The sequence below is a fragment of the Saccostrea echinata genome, unplaced genomic scaffold (assembly GCF_033153115.1).
Source record: "Saccostrea echinata isolate AGI-Se365-2 ecotype Australia unplaced genomic scaffold, CSIRO_AGI_Sech_v1 ptg000023l, whole genome shotgun sequence".
In the NCBI taxonomy this organism is placed as follows: Eukaryota; Metazoa; Mollusca; class Bivalvia; order Ostreida; family Ostreidae; genus Saccostrea; species Saccostrea echinata.
In genome coordinates this window covers 13,248,741-13,264,955 of record NW_026889772.1, presented here as the reverse complement: position 1 = coordinate 13,264,955, position 16,215 = coordinate 13,248,741, and the positions used below count along the sequence as shown (strand labels likewise).

General features: G+C 33.0%; 1 pseudogene; it reads left to right on the top strand.

Annotated features, from left to right (window-relative positions):
* Positions 1-480: 480 nt before the first annotated feature.
* On the top strand, positions 481-13,488 carry LOC133191303 (flavin-containing monooxygenase 5-like; annotated as a pseudogene).
* Positions 13,489-16,215: the final 2,727 nt, after the last annotated feature.

Sequence of the window (16,215 nt, the reverse complement as noted above, 5' to 3'; positions counted from 1 at the left end):
GATATTCGAGAAACGTGTCGTCAGACCTCAAGTTAACCCTTTGTTTTCCCAATATAAATCAGTCCGCATAGAGTACTTTCAATTCCATAACCAACATTTGAAGTTTTACAAGTAAAAATGTCACTAGTTCAGCATAAAAACTATGTCAAGTAAGGTTTTATAAAAGGTTTGATTTGTTTTCTATCAAAACTGGTTATCTAATATTACATAAATACTTGTGGAAGCCTATAGTTCCCTTATGAATATACTAGTAGATGATATTTTTAGCATTTAAGAGATAAGAAATCTATATAGGAAACTGTCTTACCTTTGGATCTATATCTAGTGTAAATGTTTTAGATATGTGTTAAATGCTTGAATTAGCCTTCCTCCCCCAGTTTTTTCTCACAATCTAGCCTTGATGGAAACTGATCGAAACTTCACTCAAGAGCTGTTTCAACTGATACTAAGTTACCTGCTTGATTTTAGCAATCATTGACGTGATGACAAAAAAGGTTGCGGTAATAGGATCTGGTGCAAGCGGACTGACCGCCATCAAATGTTGTGTGGATGAAGGGTTACATCCAGTGTGTTTTGAGTGAACAGATCACATAGGTATATTTAAGATCACAACCAGTAATTATGTTTGACACATCATATGATTAATATTATAGGCTGATTAAAATAGTTTAGTACCTTCCTTAATCGTTGTAGATGGACTTCATTCATATATATTAAAGTGAAAATTTTCCTAATAGCAAGACTCTAACGAAGTGTTTTATTTCCTTTTTTTTTCTTTTTGTCTTTGCCCTTAATTCATTACATTTAATATTACATATAATAGTTTTCACATTATCGGCTTTTTACAAGGTCAGCTAAATGTAGAGTCAATGAAGATTTGACTATGTGCTTTCTTGATCGAGCAGCAAACAAACACGACGTGCAGTAAAAGATATGATTTATTGATGGCGACCTATATACAAATGCGTGGGTTCCATAAGGGAAAACGTTTGGGAAATTTTATATAAGATTCCGTAATAAGTGCAGCATCGTCGGTAACCCATGGGTGATTCACATCAATTCTCTGTATCATCCTTTTTGGACTCAAAATCGTGGTTGCGACGATGTAAGCGCAGCATAATTTGACTTTCAGACTTAAAAGAACTTTTACAATTGATTTTTTAAAATGAAATCTTAGCTACTCAAACTGATACTATATAGAATTTTCAAAATATTTTGCTGTTCAACCGTCCAAAAATATTCTTAATTAAAAGAGATCTCTAATCAAAGTACTCAAATGTATATTTACATAGTACTGAACAAAAACCCTTTTACACGAAACATTTATGTACATTGTGATAGCAGATTAATAACAAGAAGTTCAGAAACTGTAAGAATATATCTAAGCATTGACATTATTTTTTAAAAGATGTAGTCTCATAACTGCAACGGTGTGTACAAACAAATTGAGTAACGCTCGTTAGCGCGTTATAAAAATTTGCTTGGACACACCGTTGCAGTTATGAGACATCTTTCAAAAACAATGTCAATGCTTATATTTACATTTTCGAACTCCCTGTCTTGTCTGCAAAATTTATATTTCAAAATCCCCATATTATCCTTCGTATTAATGGAAGTTGCAAGAGCTACTACCGTAAGACTGTTCACTGTAAGCGTGAATTTTGATTTTCGCTTATGACCTTGCACGGCGTTCAACGTTCATAATCAAAAACTTTTATCTTTGACCTCCCCGTCCATGGTATGGTGTTTTGCATGCCATAGCTTTCCACACATTTTATAAGCAGAATACATGCGGAATGTAAATATAACACAAAAGTATGTTTCTTTGGAATATAACATATAAAATGTCAAAAGTTGAATTTAAATTTAGTTGGACTTTAGCAGCAGCGTTATCAATATATCAGATGTCTCGTTCTTGCCTCTGATATCACTTCCAAAAGTAAACAAACATTGCAGTAAGCTCAGAAGTTGGCTCACAGATGAGACCTCAGCCGGGAGTTTTGCTTTACCTCGGGTCACGTGCTCCCAGCATGTGTGTTGACCTGGTAACACAACCTCTATTTATAGAATATGACAGAGGGACCTGATAAAAATCTTTCGCATATTTTACACAGTTGTAAATCATTTGAAAAACATGGGTGAATTAATGTCTGTATAGAAAAATCCTCAAATTACTTTACTTTGTTTGATATTTGATTTAGTGTTTGAGTTATCTCAACAGTTGTTCAGAGTACGCACTATATTTCTAAGCGAACATTTAATTTGGGTGTGAAGAGTCAGGATATCCGTTTGAACACCGTGACAAAAGCCGGTGTAAAGACGACCCCTTAGAAATATGAAATACATGGTTACTGTCTTGAAATATAAGCGATATTTGGGCGAGGGTAAGAAAACGTGATAGAGGGCGAGGCTTGCCGAGCCCTCTATCACGTTTTCGACCCAAGCCCAAATATCGCTTATATTTCAAGAAAATATCGATGTATTTTGTTAATCCTGCAACATATTTTTACATGACCTTCAAAACGAGCTATTTTCAATCGATTTAGGTACATCTCTGCAGTTGAATATAAGACGCCATGGCGTAAACATTGCAATATTCATGACGTCACAATGCTTTTAGAACGTCGGAATACATCCACGAGGCTTTATTAGGACATTGACCGAATAAAGCTTTGGTTTATTAGGTTACCTTTATTAGGTCAATGCAAGGGGTGGTTGCAGGATAAAATTGACTGGAGGTCATTTTTTGACGTCGAGAAATGACTCTAAGGGCATTATCTGAAGTTGAAAATGACCCTTTTGCCTGTAGGAAAAGTGGCATCACCCTTAAAATCTGTATAACCTACGTGAAGGAAAATGACCCTCGTAGAATAATGACCACTTATAGATTTATTTAGGGATAATTTTTTCTTTTAAGTTAAAAAGACTAAAAGTTATAAATCAAGAGGCCCGTGGACCAAAATCCTCACCTGAGGTAATTGAGGATATCCCAATGTGTTGCGATGATCTCTTGGTCTCATTAAATCTTTCAATGTCTTTTAATAAATTGACAGCATTAATGGACTTCAAACTACACTACATGTATGTGGAAATGCTTTCATATTGATTTAACTAATGTATCATTGTTTTAAAGAAGTTTCATATTTATTTTTCGCATATCTCTTATATATATATATATATAGAGAGAGAGAGAGAATAGTGCATAACGTCTATCTACCGGTTAGTTTTAAAAGTTGCGTCCGAATGTCTGGTTTTTTTTAAAGTCAATGATTTAAACAATGTACATACATGTAATTTTCGGACATATAGCAAAAGTATCTTGCAATATGAATAAGAACTTTGTGATGTTACAGAAACTTTCGTACATGTTCATTAAAACTGAAAGAACAAGCATTAATTAACTATCCTGTGTCAAACAAAAATTTTGATGCAAGCAATTTTAACCTAAACTGCGAGGAAACTTCCATGAAATCCCAGAAACCGCAAATAGTATTAATAAGAAAAACTTGATCACATATCTACAAATGTATATCTCGTAACCAACGTGAACTTGATCCATGTCATTTATACATGTACCATCTTTGATTTGATGCTCTCTTTTTTCAGAGAAAAGTTTGTCCAAAGAAAAAATATCAAATCTGTTCGAACATGAAATGAAAATGTAATTTCGCTAAATTATCCAAGTAAATACCCAATTTGTTCGAATGATTCTGAACAAAAACAATTTAATCTACTTTCTTCTAGCGCAAGAGTATACTTAATTCGTCCGAAGAAAGAACTTCTTTATCCACACAAATATTTTGTACGTCCCAAAGAAGAACTAACTTGTCAGAACTATTATCTTTTTGTCAGAACAAATATTTAATTCGTCCAAACAATTATTTTTTTCTGGGCTTCAACGGCACCATACTATCACATTATATTCTGTATTTAGAAAAGTTATTGCCTTGACGAATTTTTGTAAATTTGTTAAAGTCATAAAGATTCTAAATTACAAAATGTATTTACTAACAAATCATTATAATAACCCAGGAATTTTCATAATGATTACTTGAAATGAGACTGTTGAAAGCCCTGTATCATCAACTTATTTGTCAGTATCCTCTCTCTGTTTTAAAGTTGATTGTACTCAGACTCCTCTAGTGTACCGAATAAGTTGGGAGACGTAAATACGATATGCAGTTGATAGTGGAATATTACGAAATAAATACTCATAAAAAGTTGGCGATGGAAAAGCCGATTCTAAAGTCATCCCGTTTTGATATAGTCTAGTTGTTAGTTGGCCATAAACAGCAAGATATTGAAATATGAAAAAGATGTTAAAAAAAAGATTAAGATTAGAATCTTTCCTATTGCAAGCAATATACATACACAATGATCACCTCCCGGAAGAAAAATCTTGTTCTGTACACGTTAGATAACTCGTTAGTTGTGCGAAAAAGTTTATCCAACCGTTTCCATGGTAATGGGAACAATTTTAAAAATCTTAAATATAAATTCATTTGTGAAGTTTCATAAGGATTTTCCAAGCCAACAGTGAGAACATCCGTTGATTAAATCTGTCTTTTTTTGTTCCCATGGCAACAGTGGTAAGTTTGAAAAAACAAAATATTAAATGAACATCTAGAGTTGCTAATCATCATTTCTGAAAAGTTTCATTATGCTTGTCCGAGTCATCTCAAAGAAAATGCTCGGACAAAATAATAGGTCAAGAGATAAAAATATGTCGTCCTGATTTACATTCTTGACGTCACAAGAACAGCTTCAACTAATAGCCACTTTGACGTATCTATTGTGAAATTTTAATTGTGTGCTGAGAACGCAATATGTATAATAAATAGAAACACATGACACATGTAATGCTGTTAAATACATTTTAATTGCGTGTTTGTCCAGTGTTAATCAGAAAACGGAAGAGAATTACCCGTTGAGACCCAGCTCTTGGCATCAATCATCTCTTTTAAACTTTGTATCACTCTGTTGGAACGGGGGGTCATTTTTCAACAGTGGTCAATTTCTTATAGGTTGCACATGTAGAAAACTGGTCTTGGTTCTTTTTCTACAAAAAATTACATGTTCTACGGCTAGGGGGTCATTATTCTTCTTTATACCCGCTTTTGTTCAACGTGCAATGAGCCTGGCTAAAAATCATATAACATGACAAAAATCTTGCCAGGAAAGAGGAAAGCAATTATATTTTTGGATTCAAATTGTTATTTATTATAAAATTAATATTGCTTAATCTTGCTGAAACTTTTAAGGAAGCATGATCGTGGATTTTATTCCCACTCGATCTTTTCCCCTCCAACTTTTTCTAAGGGATGATTGAAAAAATTTGGAAAAATGTTCTAAACACTGATGGTAATTCAAATTGTTAATAGATGATGCAGCGAGACAATAAACTTTTTTTTAGAATTAGCCGCCTTTGTTTTCCATTGGTTTCAAATGTTTTGATTTTTTGATTATTTTTGAAAGTGTTCTGTAATATAATGGATTTTTTGGGTCAAATTATTCAAAGTTTTAATCAACAGAAAACACATTTAGCTAAACTATTCTTATGTTTAAGGGGGTCTGTGGTATTACACAGAAGAGGCCACCGATGGTCAAGCTTGTGTGATGAAATCCACAATTATCAACACTAGTAAGGAGATGATGACCTACAGCGACTTCCCAATACCCAAGGAATACCCTATCTACATGCATAACAAATACGTCCTCAAGTATTTTAACTTGTATGCGGATAATTTTGACCTTAGAAAATACATAAGGTTCAAAACAGAGGTATTATCCTAGAAATATATATATATATATCAGAATTCCCTAACTTTAATTATCGTTTACATTGACATGAAAGAATTATCTAATTGTAACTCAGTATTTGTTTCTTGACATCGAAATGAAGTTTCCTCTAAATTTGTCAGGTTTAAAAGATTTTGAAGGCAAGGTAATTCACAGTCATGATTACAAACACACCAAGGGATATGAAGACAAAAGAATCCTTCTTATTGGAATTGGAAACTCGGGAGTAGACGCTGCCGTAGAGTTAAGTCGTGTAGCAAGCCAGGTAAACTAATTATGAATTATCATACAAATATTTTTAAATAAAATTTTAGAATTGTTGGTACGTCCTTGATCATTGATAGTAGTTATTCTATGAAAAGGAGGCTGAAATGATTAAGTATTTAAGGATAATATGGTTGATCTAAAAGTCGATCAATAAAAGTTTAGAAATAAGAAAAATGCATGCAGTTGACACTTGTAGAAAGAGCGACAGTTTTGGATTTAAACACATACACGCACAAATTAAGTCATTTTAAGGAAGGTGGATTATTTTACTGCAATGCAATGTAGGCATGATCAGACAACAAAAGAGTTATAAATAAATCATCTAAATGTGAAACTGGCAAATTTGCCACGAACATTGTTAAAATATTTCCCATTCGAAAATTCTTCACTCATATAGAGACGTCACCATATACCGGTGAAGGGCTTCAAATTTTGACATTTACTCGGTACTCAGGGCCATTGAGCACTAAGGGATATTTATTTTGCCATCGCCTGCCGTGACACGGGGTCTTGGTTTTTAAGGTCTCATCTGAAAGATCCGCAACCTTCACTTCAAAGTGCCGAGCGCTTAGCGAAGGAACAGTTGCTACCTATTTTTTATTGACTTAGGATAGTCGCGGCCGGAGTGTGAACCCAAGACCCTCCGATCACAGAGCAAACGCTCTATCGACTGAGCTACCGTGACGTTAATTCTTGTTTGATTAGTACAGGTAATTAATTATAACAATGTCTTTAGCCCAGATTTACCCACCTCCTCCCAACGGAAATGGATAAAAAATATGTTTGTCTTACATTTTTGGATTTAAATTCGTTGTTTAATGTATATGTATCAACCATAACTATAAAAGTTGTATTTGATACGATTCATAATTTGTACTTCGGTGAGGGTAATTGGGTCAAATTCTTCATCATGAAATGAGCGAGTTGTTAATTTCTGAATTCGATTTTCTGTACATGTGTTAAAAGTAGGTACATGTATGTTATTCGAAAGATCAATAAAAACTAACTTTATTAAGTTTTACATTTATTAAATAGCAAGTTCAACAACATTGTATTTTTTCATTAATAAGGAGGTTAATGCAAAAGTTTTGAATTTATAATATTGCAATATAAATGGGGGAGAGCACATAGAGGAATGTATATTGCCTGTTGTGGTATATTATTCTAATAGTATACAAATATTGGTTCAAAGTAACGATTAGTTAATCAATTCATAAAGATTCCACATTTTTTTTCAAATCAGAATTTTAAAAGTTATTATGTTATTAACAGGTCACAAATACAAGTGAATGTAGTCTTCAGACATATTAAGCCGCACGTGATCCACATATACATTGTATTTAAATTTTCTGTCCGTTTTCTATTCCGTTTTAAAACATTCGAAAATAATACCTGTAAATTGATTAAATTGTAAAAGTAATTTCGTTATAACATCGACTGAAATAAAACATGTAAACTCTTCGAAATTTAAAGTAGTAGTATGGTAAACTATGAGGATACATTGTTCGTATGTGTTTTGTGCAGGTAGGTAGTACCTGAAGGGGAGGACAGACTCCCCCTCTTTTGCTGTAGATTTCGTTTGAAAATTTTCTTAAAGGCTGCTGCTTCCTCCCTACTTTTTGTTACAGTGAGGTCGAATTCTGACGTTATTGCATTAAAAACTATTTCCGGAAAGTCAGTAGAACCCCAAACACACACACAAACGCAAACACACACACACGTTTTTTATTTAGAATAGTCGTTTGCAAAAGATTTTATATGAATTTTTTTATTGCTGCAGTAAGGTTCAAATTCTGCCATGTTACTACATTAAGAAATGAAAAGTAAGAGGAAGATCGTCCTCCCACAAAATTGGATTTTTTTCGGGTTTGGGCAGTAAAGATTGTTTTTGTTTGTTATTTTTTTTTTTATGGTTCCCCTTTACCCATTTTTAAAATATAATAAAAACGGGCCTGGTTTTGAGTATGTATATTTGTCATTTATTTTTACGACGAGAAACTTTCATTATTAATGAATTGAAGTGAATCAAAACATGAGATAATGCAAATGCATTTATTGTCATTTAAAGCATGTAACGTCATATTATTGTAGCTTCATGTTTTTTCACGTTATGATTGTTGTTGCAGTCGATACACGTCAAAGAATATATTCTCATTTTCGTGCGGTCTTTTAAAATCTTAACATGGAGAAATCTATGTCGTGTTATATATATCATTAGAAAAAAAAGAACAGCTCTACAAAGATCACTAAAAATGTCAAACATCTTCGTTAATTGCTAGGAGCCTCACATTTATGTTCTACTGCTGCTCTCATTGTAGAAATGACAGATATTATGGTAAAATGAAATTTTAAAAAATATATAGAGGATATTCAATGTTTTGTAGATGAATATGGAATTTATTTCACGAGTGGCACAGGATTTTTTGATATTTTCACGAGTGCGAAGCACGAGTGAAAATATTAAAAAATTCTGTCTCACGAGTGAAATAAATTCCATATTCAACTACAAAACATTGAATTTTCTGTTTATTATATTTTCTTTCATTTTCCCTTTCCCTCTGTCTTTTTGTAACACAGTGTCAAAGGCTACATGAAGTCATAATTGAGCGGTTGAGACGTCACAGCTAAGCGATTGTGAGATTGAAAACATTGTAAACATGGGTTTCAACAGCATATTTGGAGAAACTTTAGCAGTTCTAGTCTCTGTCAGAATGGTTTATTTACATTGACATTGTATATGATTATGGATCCACTGATATAAATTATTGTCATCCTTACATTAAATCATTTCATTGTTAAAATTTACCATTAAATGTAACGTGGTTGCTATGATCAACAGGTAGTGAAAGTTTGCGCTAAGCTTCTGGAACTTTTGCACAGATTCTAGTAAAACCAGACCTTTTCACATATTCAATTTGCCGCAAACGCTTCTTTTTATTTATGACACAATGCATTGCAATAAAAATTATTAATGTTTAACTTTTTAAAAAGTTATATTTGAGCACAAGAAGAGGATCTTGGGTATTTAATCGTGTTGCAGACCATGGCCTTCCAGGAGATGTAGAGATTCTTAGGAGATCTACAAGGTACTTCGTTTTCTTTCTAGTCTCTTAGATAATTAAAATAATTTTTTTTGGTCTCTTTGAAGTTTAGGAAAACTTTAGAGTATTTCATCTTTGTATGTACTTTGTACATGTTTTTTTTATTCCTTTATGTATAGATTGAACGTTATTTTTGATAATAGACTATTGATTTGATCTTCTTTTTTTAAAATGTAATTTTAGAGCTCTCGGGGCTGTGATGAGTATTTTTGGTTGGAATCCAAACGACGTTATAGCAAAGAGACTGAATGAAAGATTTGACCACGCAAAATTCTCTCTGCAGCCAAAGCATCCCCCTTTAGCGCAGCATCCGACTGTACACGACGAGCTCCCTAACAGAATCATAAGCGGGTCCATCATTATCAAACCCAACATCAAGAAATTCACAAAAACGGGCGTGGAATTCGAAGATGGGTCATTTGAAGATGATATTGATGTGGTATTTTTAGCAACGGGATACAAATTTGGGTTCCCAATCCTAGACAAATCTGTTATAGAAGTCAAAACTAACAAAGTTGAACTCAATAAATTCATGTTTCCTCCTGATCTGGAAAGACACACACTGGCCTGTATCGGGTTTATACAACCGTTTGGAGCAATAATGCCTATTTCTGAACAGCAAAGTAGGCTCTTCGCCAGAGTTGTCAAGGTAATGTTTTTTATATCCACAAATTTTCCCTGTAGTGAGAAGAGACAATTCTGGCTATTCGCAGCTTGTTTTTGCTTAACCTCCTATATATAGTACTAAGAAAGAAACATTGAGTGAAAAAGTCATGTATTGAAACTAACAAATGACTAAAAACCTACATTTAAATATTACATAGACTTATATCACAATTAATTTGCTGGGCTTAAAACAAAATATATAGTACATATAAATTGACTAGATAAACATGCTGACTAGTCGCATGACATAATTCTTGCTAATCACATGACAAAAAACACTTAAGAAGCAAAAAGGTGGTCACAAAAAGCCATAAAGAAAGGAAACATGCTGCCTTCAGCGCTACCGAGCGATTCCTCTAAAAAATATGTACAATTACTTTTCTTGTGATCTTCCTTTCTTGCTGACGTCTACCCTGGACTTTAGTGAATATTCAAGTTTAATTAGGGAATTAATTTTAAACACTGCACAATTATAATACTGAACAATTCAAAACTAAATTTGTATAATGCACATCCGAAATCAAAGTTCCGAGCTCCGTCTTGCTATATCAAAGCACATGGGCAGAGTGTAAAACTCTTCCTCACAAAGTCGATAAATAATCCAATGAGAAATGAGAATTAATTTTGATATGATGTGTCCTTTAAGGTTTAAATCTGTAATAAAAAGAACTCTGTTATTAATTGAATTATGAAAGCACCTCTGATCAGACAACTTTGAAAGGTAACAGGTGTAGTTGGTGTAGTCAGTCGTTTACATGAAATTGAAAGTGCTTCGAACATGACAACATTAAGTGGTTTAAAGAATCTCTTTAATACGCAAATTTACAACACATAGGTAAAGTATAGAAAACTCAATATTGTATGATCTGAATGATTTTAGAATACATGAAAATTTTAATTATGCCTCTATAAAATTAAATATCATTGACCAAATACTGCAAAAGAAATTCCTTTATGAATATAAATTTTCAATAAAACAAAACCTTTGACTTTTATAAATCTAAAACCGCAAGAAAATGCTTGAGAAATTTACCTTATTTAAATAATGAATAATAATAATTTTTCTGAATAAGAAAAATTTCCGGCTTTTAGAAAGGTTCTTGTCATATGTTTCTGTAGTATGTTTGAGCGTTTTAATATATTTTAATAAACGTTTTAGGGAGACGTTGTTCTACCAAGCAGGGAAGAGATGTGGAATAATATCCGGATGAAACTAGACGCCATGCAGAAACAGTTTGTACATAGTCCAAGGCACACCATCCAAGTAGATTACATAAACTTCATGGACGAATTGTCAAAACTGAATGGCAATTATCCTTATTTAGGTATTGAGCCGGGACTAGTATATAGGAATTATGCAACCCTTAATATATTATACAATAGGATTTTATGAAATTGCTTTGTCTATCAGAGACAGTAATTCTTATCCAAAATCTGCAATGTGAGAATATTTTTTATCATAATGCTTTAAAAATTATTTTATCTTTATTTTCCTGTTAAAGAGCTACCAACGATTGTATTACAATGATATATATATTTAAGTGTTTGAAGTAAATGTTCCAACTCGTTCAAAAAAACAACTGAAGAGCGATCCCTTTTCTGTTCTCTGACTAATGAAAATATTGAAGTAAATTTGCATAAATGTCCTTTACATTGAGATGTTAGGAATATATATGATCATATTTTCCTTTCCCTGTTACAACTTTTCAACTTGACGAAGAAATGATACACTGAGTTTTAAATTCAGCAAGGATTTTATTTTTGGCGGAACAAGCGTAAGAAAATCTCAGTTTTGTTTTGCTTTTGAAATTTCCTATAGAATAATGAATTAAGTTCACAGTTTTAAACAATCAAGGTCTTAAAGGATTTTCTGCAGTGCATGGAATTTATTATTAAGGACTTAATTCATAGAATATATCATATGAATAAGCTTTTTCAAACAAACTTTAATCTTGTTAACCCTTTTCAGCTCAATTCTGAGTGAAAGAAATCAAGTAAAAATGTTTTATTCTCTTTCTTAAAGGTCAATATGTTTTATGTTTCATTCTGTATCAGTACATGTATATGAAGTCAAATAGGTGAAGATAACGAACAGTGGTCGATTTAATTTAAAAAAAAAAAAAAAAAGAAAGACATTATCATGTGTGAAAATAAGAAAAATTTAAATATTAGAAGTAAAGAAAATAAAAGAATATTCCTTCAAAATATAAGAAAATTGGAGGAATTTCGGATCAGCCAATACCTATTTTAGTTACTTTTTCTTTCTGTCTCAATTTGGTAATGAACAAATAATATCGTTAAAAAGAAGTGGGCATAACATGATAGGCAACAATATTTACATTTGAAAATGTTTTCTTTTATATAACACTATTTAAGCAACGCGTATCTATATCCGTATAAACACGGGTTCCTCGCGTCTTAAACGTTCGACGTAATTTCTCATTGACGTCATAAAGGGTCGACGCGCAATCAATGGATCAAATACATGCCGTTGAGTTTGAAAAATAAAACTCCAAAGGGGGACAAAACATTGCATGAACCAGAATGCCATTTACAGAACTTAGAATTTTAAACTTAGGTCGTTTAGCAATTCTCATCTATTTGTTGAAAGGGGTCTAATGTGGTCATTCGAGATGTTTCGATAATAAACATTCATGAAATCTTCGTTTACCATCGTTACACCATCGTATAGTCCATGATATCTCAGTGTACGTGCGGAAATTATCCTGAGAAAGTCACATCTTGAAACATACGTATGCCATAAGTTTAGTTGCAATCACATAGTTAAATAATACAAAAAACAATCGCGAAAAAAAATCGAAAAATATTTAAAAAGAAGATGTTATTATTAAGTTTAGAATATTAATATTGGTATACATATTTGTTATAAATAAAGAGGACGCTACTTTGAATAGTATTCAACAATTGTATTAATAAGGTCTCCTTGCGTGTATGTGATCTCACATGATCTGATAAAGTGAATGAGATATTTTGAACAAGTTTATTTATTTATTTATTTTGCATGTAGACTTTATCTCTTTTCAGTGTACAAATATCTTTCTTGTTCAAGGGGTTGCACAAATGTTAAATCGCCGCAAACGATATCAAAAATGTCACTCTTTGACTCTTTTTTGTGATTCTAAGCAATTTATGATCATTAATTTAGTGCATTTAATTTGAATTTCATTAATCAATGTAACAATAAAAGAAAAATATAAATTCCCATCTTTCAAAAAATACCAATTTCACTAAGGTTCATTGACGTTTGAATTTTACTAATAACGGGGGCAAAATATGAGGGAAACCATCTTCGTGGACTACGTCACATTTAAGAAAGAAAAATACATTACATGGATATCTATAACTGTTGTTATCAATATTTATCACTTCAGGCAAATTAATAATGACTGATCCAAAGCTCGCAGCAGTTGTATTCTTCGGTCCAGTGACACCTTTTCAGTACAGAGTTATGGGACCTGGGAAATGGAGCGGTGCCCGAGAGGCTATATTAACTCAGATGAAGAGAATTGATTACCCACTTGCCACCAGACCTCTCGGCTTCTCTGAGACAAACAGTCGAAAGAGCAGTTTCTGGAAATTATGTCTGATTATGTTAGTTATAGCACTGATGCTTCAATACTTAATGAGATCATGAGCTTTTTCATTCCATTGAAATTGTATTCTAATTTGATTTTTTAAAAATGACAAGGGGCATACAATGGATGCCTACCCCAACAGGGCACTTGAGCCAACCTCTATTTTCAGAGGTCCGTGTGCTCACAATTTGTATTGTTTAAATGGAGTTTTTGAGTTTAATTACTGGCCGTTATTTTCACATTTCACGGTATATATGATAGATATTTTTATCCAATAATGATGAAATCTTACAGAATTATCACACTAATCTTCTTTTTTTTAAATTTGTTGTAGTTGTTTTTTTTTTTTTCTTTAAACTATTGAAATGAGAGAAAGAAAGATTTTGTACTGCTTCTTTATGCGAATTACAGATATTTTTCTGCCATGTGATTTTGTTTTCATTATTTTGTTTTGCAGTAGCTTCTTCTGTGACCAATCAGACTGATCATTTTCTTTCTGAATCTGATTCAATGCCTTGTTACATATGTGTTTTTCATCTTCGAGACCTTGTTGTTTGTTCATCGTTAACCGTTCGAATCATTTTGAGAACTTTTTACAAATACTTAGTGTGGACATTTCAAATAAAAGAATCCCATGTCTCCTTATGGTTGTTGTGTTTTATTTTATATTTTTAATAGTTTGATCATTATACATCGTAACAGAGGTCTCGATTCGAATAATTTGATATCTTAGGCTTGTCTTGATAAACTGTTAAAGGCAGTAATATTTTAAATTCAAAATACCACAACTATCTTTTTCAAAGCCAACATTAAATCTTAGACTAGCTTTCTTTATTAAAGAAAATGTGCCTAATGGGGATAATTAAAGAAAATATTACATTCTAAATATATGCTAAAATGTTGGATGTTACCAAATTAGTATAAGGGTTGCCACGTCCAACTTCGTAAATTTAATGCATTTACATGTGTAGGGATGCAGTCTGTTGAATATCTAGGATACTGCATTTGATACTTCTTCTTGCTTCTTGCCTCAGCTTTATCAGAAATGATTTACAAACAAAATCTGGCCATTGTCACATCTATGATATGAGAGGATGCAGGATTCTTTTTAGCTCACCTGAGCCGAAGGCTCAACTGAGCTTTCCTGATCGAAATTTGTCCGTGTCTGTCGGTGTCGTTGTCGTTGTAAACTTTTCACAATTTCATCTTCTCCAGAACTACTGGGCCAATTTCAACCAAACTTGGCACAGAGTATTCTTGGCTGAAGGGGATTTAAGTTTGTTCAAATGAAGGGCCACGCCCTCCTCCAAGGGGAGATAATTATGAAATAGCGAAAAATGGCATCATTGAAAAATCTTCTTCTCAAGAACCAATGGGCCAGGAAAGATGAAACTCATGTGGAATAATTGTCAGGTAGTGTAGATTCAAATTTGTTCAAATCATGACCCCCAGCGGTTGTTTGGGGACACAATGGACGATGAAAGTTTTACATAGGAATATATAGGAAATCTTTAAAAATCTTCTTCTCAAGAACAGCAAATCAATGATTGGTCATATTTCTGTGAAAGCATCCTCAGGTGGCGTAGATTCAAATTTGTTCAAATCATGTTCCCCGGGGTAGGGTGGGGCCACAATGGACGATCAAAGTTTAACATTGGAGTATATAGGAAAAATCTTCAAAAATCTTCTCAAGAACAGCAAAGCCATGTTTGGTCATATTTATATGGGGGAATCCTCAGATGGTGTAGATTCAAGTTTGTTCAAATCATGACCCCCAGAGATAGGCAGTGTCCACAATGAAACTTCAAACTTGTAGGGAAAAAGGTCACAGTCAAAAAAATAGGTAAGCATCCTCAGGTGGCGTAGATTCAAGTTTGTTCACATCATACCCTTCTCCCTTTTAGGGGTAGGTCGGGACCTCTTATGAATTTAAGCTTTTCAATTCTAAACCGATTTTTGCTTTTTTCTTGGCCACAGTGCCCAGGTAAGCAATGTGGCCCCTGTGCCTCTTGTTTAATCATAACTTCTAAAAGATATTCAAAATACAGGTCATTTTTGCAACAACAAAAATATCAAAACAAAAACATCTATTCTAGAACAGAATTTTCCTGATTTTTCTCATGATATTGATCTTAAATTTGCTAGTCTAATCGTTTAAAGAAACATGTAATTTGTTCTGATCATAGACTTTCACTGTCTTTACAGGTAAACCGTATCTTCTTTCCGAACTTTTATTTTACAACCTCTGGATTTACGAAATTATAATCATCAGTTTCTTTTCAAAGATCATGACTGCTTCAAATTAATTTATTTCATCCTGCAAAATCCCACATTCAACAATCCTCACATATTTCAACAATATCTTTAAATCGCAACAATTCAAAAATACATATGTTTCAGACTTCTTTTCCTTGTTGAACTCCCCATAAGAATTTTTGCAAAATGCTTGACAAATAAATTTTTAAAAGCTTTTATATACCGGCCCGTATAAAGTGGTGGAAGATTGTATAATTTAAAATCAAACGATCATTAAATTTCCTTTTTAGCTCACCTGTGCCGAAGGTTCAAGTGAGCTTTTCTGATCGAAATTTGTCCGTTGTCTGTCGTCGTCACCGTCGTTGTCTTTGTAAACTTCTCACAATTTCATCTTCTTCTCCAGCACTACTGGGCCAATTTCAACCAAACTTGGCACAGAGTATTCTTGGCTGAAGGGGATTTAAGTTTGTTCAAATGAAGGGCCACGCCCTCTTCCAAGGGGAGAAAATTACGAAATAGCGAAAAATTAA